This window comes from Phyllostomus discolor, chromosome 1 (genome assembly GCF_004126475.2).
Source record: "Phyllostomus discolor isolate MPI-MPIP mPhyDis1 chromosome 1, mPhyDis1.pri.v3, whole genome shotgun sequence".
Lineage (NCBI taxonomy): Eukaryota > Metazoa > Chordata > Mammalia > Chiroptera > Phyllostomidae > Phyllostomus > Phyllostomus discolor.
This window is the reverse complement of record NC_040903.2, coordinates 108,349,082-108,358,354: the sequence shown is the minus strand read 5'-3', so window position 1 is coordinate 108,358,354 and position 9,273 is coordinate 108,349,082.

The following is a 9,273-nucleotide window of genomic DNA, read 5'->3' as shown; positions in this document are numbered from 1 at the left end:
GTGGTGTTAACCCCATACTTTAAGGAGACTTCTTCTGGTGCTTATGGCAAAACGGGAATATATATGCACAGGCCATACTGATTTCTGTGACTCAAAAATAATGATGCATACAAATGTCTACCTGCAGTCTCTTCTTGTCCCTGAGTGCTTGATCAAACTCTGCCAAAGTTCCTTTTACTTGTTAAGCCTAAATTAATATTCTCTTCCCTCCAAATTAAGTCACCCTAATAATCTGGCATATCTTTCACTTTTGCTGCCTTTTCTCATGAATTAACCTGTCAATCATAAGTGAAAATCTAATGTTGCTACTGCCCTTGTGTAAAATTTCACAAATAATACTGCTTTATTATCAACAGAGTATTTACTAACCAGTTCAATCAGGAGCTTCTGTCATAACTAGGAAGGAAATCTGATAACCTCCTGTATTAATTTGCTTACTTTTCCAGATGTAGCAAAAATTCTACCTCAAGTTAATGAAAAAAAAGGCATGTGGAACAGAGACATCAACTGAATCATACAAATAGGAGCAAACCTTTGTCTGAATCTAGCCTGCAATGTGCTTGGTAGCTTCCTTCCCCACTAGCAGTACATTTCAATGCTTGCAGTAAATGACTTTTAATGACATCATGGCAGAAAACTGAGCCAATTTGTGCTGTACAGCTACATCCAGGTCTTATTTAAAACAGGCTACCACATTCACTAGAATCATTTAGCTCACTATTTTAAAGTGCTTGCTTGATATTAGAAAACTTTTTCAATAATTTGTTTTTATTTTTTAATTTTTAAAATTTGTATTGACTTATTGGAGTGACATTGGTTAATAAAATTATTTAGGTTTTAAGTGTACAACTCTATAATATATCATCTGTATATCATATTGTGTGTTCACCATTGAAAATAAAGTCTCCTTCCATCACCATTTATCCCCTATTTACCCTCTTCTACTTCTCTCCCACTTCCCTCTGATAACACTATACTATCGTCTATGTCTATGTGTTTTGGGGTTTTTTGCCTAATACATTCACCTTTTTTACTTAGACCCCCAAACCCCTCCCCCTCTGAGAGCCACCAGTCTGTTCTCGGTACTATGAGTCTGTTTCTACTTTGTTCATTTTGTTCATTAGACTCCACATATAAGGAAATCATATGGTACTTGTCTTTCTCTAACTGGCTTAATTCACTTAGCATAATACTCTCTGGGTCCATCCATGCTGTCAAAAAAGGTAAGTTTCCCTTCCTTTTATGGCTCAGTAGTATTCCATTGTGTAAATGTACCTCTGCATTTTTATCCACTCATCTACTGATGGACACTTTGGCTGCTTCCAAATCATGCCTAATGTAAATAAAACTACAATGAATATTTAGGGGTGCACATGTTCTTTCAAATTAGTGTTTCAAGTTTATTCAGATATCTTCTAAGAAGGGGAATCACTGACTCATATGGCTGTTCCATTTTTAATTTTTTGAAGTACCTCCATACTTTTTTCCACAGTAGCTACACTATCTGTATTTCCAACAACAGTACACAAGGGTTTCCTTTTCCCCACACCCTCTCTAACCCTTGTTGTTCATTGATTTATTGATGATATACAATTTGACAGGCATGAGGTGATATCTCCTTGTGGTTTTAACTTGCATTTCTCAATGATTAGTAAGTAATGCTGAGTATCTTGTCATATGTCTATGGCCATCTGCATGTCCTCTTTGGAGAAGTTTTTATTCAAGTCCTTTGTCAATTTTTTAATTGGATTCTTTGGGGGGGCTGGTGTTAAATTTTATAAATTTTTTATAAATTTAGATATTAACCCCTTTTCAGATGTATTATTGTTAAATATATTTTCCTATTCAGTTGGTTGTCTTTTCATTATGTTGATGGTTTTGTTTGCTGTGCAAAGCTTCTTAGTTTCCTGTAGTCTCATTTGTTTAATTTTTCTTTTGTTTCCTTTGCTTGAGGCAATATATCAGAAAAATGTTGCTATGAGAAATGTCTGAGATTTTCCTGCCTATGTTTCCTTGTCTGATCCTTATGGTTTTGAGTGTAACATTTAAGTCTTTAATTCATTTTGAGTTTATACTTGTGTATGGTTTAAAGTGGTCTATTTTCATTTTTTACATGTATCTGTTCAATTTTCTCAACACCATTTATTGAATAAACTATCTTTAGCCTATTGTATGTTTTTCCCTCCTCTATCAAACATTAATTGTTTATAAAGGCATGGATTTATTTCTGAGCTCTCTATTCTGTTCCCATCATCTATATGTCTATTTTTATGCCAGCACCATGCTGTTTTGATTACTATGGCCTTGTAGTATAATTTGATATTAGGTGGCATGGTTCTTCTAACTTTGTTCTTCTTTCTCAAGATTTCTGTTGTTATTTGGGTCTTTTGTGGTTCCATATAAATTTTTGGAATATCTGTTCTAGTTCTGTGCAGTATGCCATTGGTATCTTTTTTTTTGAAAAACAAGATTTTATTTATTTTATTTTTAGACAGAGCGGAAAGGAGGGAGAAAGAGAGGGAGAGAAACATTAATATGTGGTTGCCTCTGGCACACTCCACACTGGGGAACCTGGCCCGCAACCCAGGCATGTGCCTTGACTGGGAATCAAACTTGCAACACTTTGGTTTTCAGGCTGGTCCTCAGTCAGCTGAGTCACACCAGCCAGGGCACCATTAGTATCTTGATAAAAATTGCATTAAATCTATAGATTTCTTTGAGTAGTATGAACATTTATTGATGTTCATTCTTCCTATACATGAACACAGTGTGTGCATCTATTTATTTGTATTTTCTTCAGTGTCTCATACTTTAACATACTGGATTAAAATTATTCCCAGGTATTTTACTTTTGTTGATGCAATTGTAAATGGCATCGTTTTCTTAGTTTCCCTTTCTCATACTTCATTACTGGTGTATGAAAATACAACTGATTTCTGGATATTTATTTTGCATCCTGCTACGCTACTAAATTCATTTATAAGTACTAGTAGTTTTTTGGTAGAATCTTTAGGGTTCTCTATGTACAGTATCATGTCATCTGCAAGTAATGGCAGTTTAACTTCTTCCTTTCAAAATTAAACAAATTTTTATTATTGTTAAATTATAGTTGTCCCCATTCCCCCCATTACTCTCTCCTGCTCTACCTACTCTCTCCTGCTCTACCTACCCTCTCCTGCTCTACCCTACCTTTCAATCCTTCCCCCAGCGCCATTGTCTTTGTCCATGGGTCCTTTATTCATGTTCCTTGATTTGACCCTTCCCTTTCTCTCCTCTGTTATGGCCCTCCCCCCTCCCCTCTGGTCACTGTCATTTTGTTCTTTATTTCTCTGTCTCTGGTTCTGTTTTGCTCACTTTTTTTGTCATTGATTAAGTTCTACTTATGGGTGAGATCATACAGTATTTGTCTTTTATCTTTTGGCTTATTTCACTTAGTGCAATGCTCTCCAATTCCATCCATGCTGTCTCGAAGGATAGGAGCTCCTTCTTTCTTTCTGCTGCCTAGTATTCCATTATGTAAATGTACCACAGTTTTTTGCTTCACTCATTTACTAATGGGCACTTAGGTTGTTTCCAGCACTTGGCTACTGTAAACTGTGCTGCTATGAACATTGGGGTTCATAGGTTCTTTTGAATTGGTGTTTCAGGATTCTTAGAGTATAATCCCAGCAGTGGAATTGCTGGGTCAAAAGGCAATTCTGGTGTGTGGGTTTTGGGTTTTTTTTTTTGAGGAAATTCCATACGGTTTCCCACAGTGGCTGCACCAGTCTTCATTCCCACCAACAATGTACTAGGATTCCCTTTTCTCCACAACCTTGCCAGCACATGTTGTTTGTTGCTTTGTTTATGATGGCCATTCTGACCAGTGAGAAGTGGTGTCTCATTGTGATTTTTTGATGCATTTTATTTGTTCTTCTTTTCTGATTGCTGTAGCTAGGACTTTCAGTGCTATGTTGAATAAGAGTGGCGAAAGCAGACTTCCCTGTCCAAATTTTAAGGGAAAAGCTTGTAGTTTTCCCTCATTAAGTATGGTGTTGGCTGTGAGATTATCATATATGACCTTTATTATATTGAGATATGTTCCCTCTAGTCTCACTTTGCCCAGAGTTTTTATCATAATTAGGTGCTGGATTTCATTAAATGCTTTCTCTGCAACTATTGACGTGATCATGTGATTTTTATGTCATTTTGGTTAAGTGATGTACCATATTTATTGATTTACAAATAACATACCAACCTTGCATTCCCAGAATAAATTCCACTTACTCATAGCATATGATCTTTTTAAGTTGTTGGATCCATGGCATATGATATTTTTTAAATTATATGTATTGTTGGATCACGTTTGCTAATGTTTTGTTGAGGATTTTAGCATCTATGTTCATCAAGGATATTGGCCTATAATTTTCTTTCTTGATAATGTCTTTATCTGGCTTTGGAATTAGGATAATGCTGGCTGGGTATAATCATCTTGAGAATCTTCCCTCCTCTTGAATTTTTTGGGAATAGTTTGAGAAGGATAGGTGTTACTTCTTTAAATGTTTGATAAAATTCACCTGTGTAACTATCAGGTCCAGTACTTTTATTTGTTGGGAATTTTTTGACTACTGCTCCACTTTCACTAGATATGATCTGTGTATTCATATTCTCTGATTCTTCCTGATTCAGTTTTTGAACATTGTACATTTCTAGGAATGTATCCATTGCATCCAGTTCACCCAATTTGTTGGTATATAGTTGTTCATAATATACTTTTTACAGTAATTTTTATTTCTGTGGTGTCAGTTGTTACTCTTCTCTTTCATTTCTGATTTTATTTATTTGGTCTCTCTCTCCTTTTTTCTTGATGAGTCTGGTTAAAAGTTTGTCAATATTATTTATCTTTTCAAAAAACCAGCTCTTGGATTCATTGATCTTTTATATTGTTATTTTAGATTCTATTTCATTTATTTCTGCTGTGATCTTTATTAGATTCTCCTTCTACTTGTTTTGGGCTTTGTTTGTTGTTCTTTTTCAAGTTATTTTAAGTGTAAAGTTATATTGTTTATTTGAGATTTTTCTTGTTTCTTGAGAGAAATCTATAATGCGAGGACTGTGTTCACTGTGCCCCTTAGATTTTGTGTTTTTGTGTTCTCATTTTCATTTGTTTCAAGGTATCTTTGATTTCTTTCTTGATCCATCGGTAACCTGTTCATTTTTCAGTAACGTGTTATTTAGTCTTTGTGTGCTTCTCAGTTTTTTTCATCTGATTGATTACAAATTTCATACCATTATGGTCAGAGAAAATGCTTGATATGATTTTAATCTTTTTAAATTTATTGAAACTTGTTCTGTGTTATAATATGTAATCTAGGCTAGAAAATATCTTTATTCACTTGAAAAGAACATATATTCTGTGGGTTTGGGGTGATATGCTCTGCAGTTGTCAATGAAATCTATCTGATCTAGTGTGCTGTTCATAGCTGCCATTTTCCTATTGATTTCCTGTCTGAAAGATTTATCCATTGTCAGTAGGGTGTTAAAATGTCTTACTATAGCCCTGGCTGGCGTAGCTCAGTGGATTGAGCGCGGGCTGTGAACCAAAGTGCCGCAGGTTCGATTCCCAGTCAGGGTACATGTCTGGGTTGCAGGCTATAACCCCCAGCAACCGCACATTGATGTTTCTCTCTTTCTCTCTATCTCCCTCCCTTCCCTCTCTGAAAATAAAAAAAAAAATGTCTTACTATGACTGTATTACTGTCAATCTCTCCCTTCTCCCTTTGTGTCCATCAAGATTTGCTTTAAATATTTGTGTGCTCCTATGCTGGATGCATAAATGTTGACAAGGGTTATATCCTCTTGTTGTATTTCTCCCTTCATCATTATGTAGTGTTTTCCTTTGTCTCTTACTATACCCTTTGTTTTAATGTATATTTTGTCAGATATAAGTATTGCTATACCAGCTTTTTAAAATTTTTCAGTTCCATGAAATATCTTTCTTCATCCCTTTACTTTTAGTCTGTGTGTATCTTTTGTTCTGAGGTTGGTCTGTTGTAGACAGCATATATATGGGTTTTGTTTTCTTATCCATTCAGCTACCCAGTGTTTATTGATTGGAGCATTTAAGCTGTTTCCATTTAAAGTGATTATTGATAGGCGTATATTTATTGCCCTTTTATTCTCTTAACTATTGTTGGGGAATGCCCTGCCTGGTCTCAGGAAGCTGTAACCCTCTGTGACTTAGGCTGAGTGAGAGACCTCTGGACCAGGAGCCACTAAAGAGACAAAACTTATTTCCCTGGCATGACCGCTGCCTGTTCTGTGCCTGACCTCCTAAGCTTGATCAGTTAGCCAATGATGGGTAAGATTTCCCACAGAGGGAAATGCCTAAGACAGGCATGATCATGTGGAGGCTTCTGGGAAGAGACTCTGGGCTGTGGAAAAGAAGGGATGATGGACATCAACCTCCGCCCCCTCAGCTTTGTCAAAACCTGAGTCCTTGTTCTTAGAAGTGAGTAATCCAAGTCTCCTGGCTGCCTTTGTCTTCTCTGTTAACTCAGGCCTGCGGAAATAGCAGGGGCAGTGCAGCCCAGACCAGAAACGGTGGACCCCTGGGGTAATCAGGCCTGGGACATAGAATATGCAAGACCCTGTGAGATCTGTTTGCTGGAGGATGTTATTAGATTAGAATTTGAAGGCACAGGCAGGAAACCAAAACTAGCCCTTTGAGTCCTGTTAGACCTTTCAAATGATAAAATTCCAAGCTCTGCCCAGAATCACAGCGGGGGTTCTGTCTGCACCTTTGTAAGTCACCTACTTCTTTTGATCTTTTCTGCCAGATTGTGAATCCACAAACTAAGTCTATATTCTTAATAAAAATCTTCTTGGGAATAGATACAGGATGATCTCCACTAGAGAGAGTGGCTATTCTGTCCCTATTTCCCCACAGGACCTGGTTGTCTCTGTGTATGTTTTTCTCGTGTTTTGACAAGCATCCGCAGCAGAGATGGATACTGCTGGCTGGTATCATCTGCAAACTATGTTCTTCTTTTTTTAATTTTTAAGTTTTTATTTCTTAAAGCAGGGCCTTTAACATTTGTTGTATTACTGGTTTGGTGTTAACAAACTCCTTTAGCTTTTTCTTGTCTGGGAAGCTCTTTATCTCCCCTTCAATTTTAAATGACAGCCTTGCTAGATAAAGTAGTCTTTATTGTAGGTCCTTGCTTTTTGTCACTTTGAATATTCCATGCAATTCACCTGAAATGTTGCTGTTGAGAAATCAGCTGACAATCTTAAGGGAGCCCCTTGTAGGCTGTTGTCTTTCTTTTGAGGCTTTGAGATTCTCTTTGTCTTTAACCATTGCCATTTCAATTATGATGTTTATTGGCGTGGGCCTCTTTTAGCCCATTTTGTTTGGGACTCTCTAAACTTCCTGGATGGTGTATCATTTTTCTTGATGAGATTAGGGAAGATTTCAATTATGATTTCTTCAGACAGTTTCTTGATTCTTTTGCTCTCTCTCTTCTCCTTCTGGTACACCTATAATACAGATGTTATGCTTCATGTTGATCCAGAGTTTCCTTAAAGTATCTTACTTTTTAATGCTTTTTTATTGCTTTAATTGTGTGGTTTTTTCTACTTTGTCTTACACTGAATTGCTGATTCAGTTCTCTGCTTGATCCTACCTACTGTTTAAACTTTCAGTGTATTTTCATGCCAGAAATTGTATTCTTTCTATCTGACTAGTCGTTTTTTTATGGTTTCTGTGTCATTTATCATGCTGTTGTAGTTCTCACTAAGTTCCTTAAGCATCCTTATAACCATTTTTTAAAACTTTATATCTGATATATTGCTCATTTCCACTTCATTCAGCTCATTTCCTGTAGCTTTCACCTGTTCTTTCTTTGGGGGCATGTTTCTTTGTCTCCCTATTTTGGCTGCCTCTCTCTGTATCTTTCTATGTATTAGGTAGATCTGCTATAACTCCCAGTCTTTGTGGCATGGCCTTATGTAGTAGGTGTCCCATGGGGTCTAGTGGTCCAGTCTCCTTGATCACCTAAGCTGGGTGCTCCGGGAATATTTCTTGTGTGGGTTATGTTGGCCTTCTTATTGTAATTGAGTCTTAGTTTCTGTTCGCCCTTTTGTGCAGAAGATGGACCCTCAGGCTGGTTGGGGGTGAGTCTCAACCCCAACCACAGCACGTGAGCTTCAGGGCAGGTGCTGACCACATGAAATAGAATTTGCCTCAGAAGGGTTTGGTTCCTGCTGAACTCTCCCTTTCCATATGCTGCTTGTGAAGCTCATTGGATTCTTTTCTGATGTCTGAAGCTGGCCACTGGGTGTGTTGTTTCTGAGACTTTTGGGAGGGACTCTGGTCCATGCCAATGTAAGGCATGGCCTGTGACTGGCCCTGGGCAACAGATTTGGAGCTACAAGGAATCCACAGTTTTTTTCTGCCTTTTAAGAGCCTGGATGCATACAGGAAGGACCAAGCTACATACCAAGGCTGGCTTTTACCAGCACAGGCTGCAAGTCAGTAAAATTCCAAGGGTACCCCAAGATCTTCCCCCATTTATCTGCCAGCTGCCTGTTAGGCTCAGTCACTGAAAGATCCTCTGAATGAAGTCCTCAGTAGGGTATAAACTTCTCAGTGTGGGGTGAGAGGAAGTCCATAGCATTGGGCTTATTGCTTTCTCCCAGGCTGATGCCACAGGGAGGGTAGTATTTCTCCCAAGAAAGTTGTCATCTGCAGTGTGGTAGAATGACTTAGCACAGGTATCCTTGTGGCTGTCCGGCAGCTCTCTCTCCAGAGCCACAAGCCCTTGACACTCCTCCTGCCACTCTAGTACACTCCACCTTCCCTTCGTTATAGCCCATGGTGACTGGCTATGAATGAAATTTTGTGTGTTGGCCATTTAAGAGGGTGCCCGTGTCTCCAGCATTCTCCCATCTCTTTCTGGCAAATAGAAGCCCTGCCAGATGTTATGCCAGATATTTTTTATAGCCAGATGTTATGCGGTGCTTCTTCCCGGCTCTAGTGCTCTAGGCTGTGGAGTTCTGCCTGGGATTTAGACTCCATGTTTCTCAGGGGGAACCTCCCAAAGCTGAGATATTCCTCTAGAAACTCAGTTGCTGCCAGTGGGAGCAGGGCCAGCCCTTTTTGCATCTCTACTATTCCTACCAGTCTTGATGTGGCTTCCTCTGTAAATTCATGGTTATAAGACTTTTGTTTAGCTAGTCTTCAGTTGATTATGAAGGTTAATTGTTCTATATTTTAGTTTTGCTTGCAGTTTG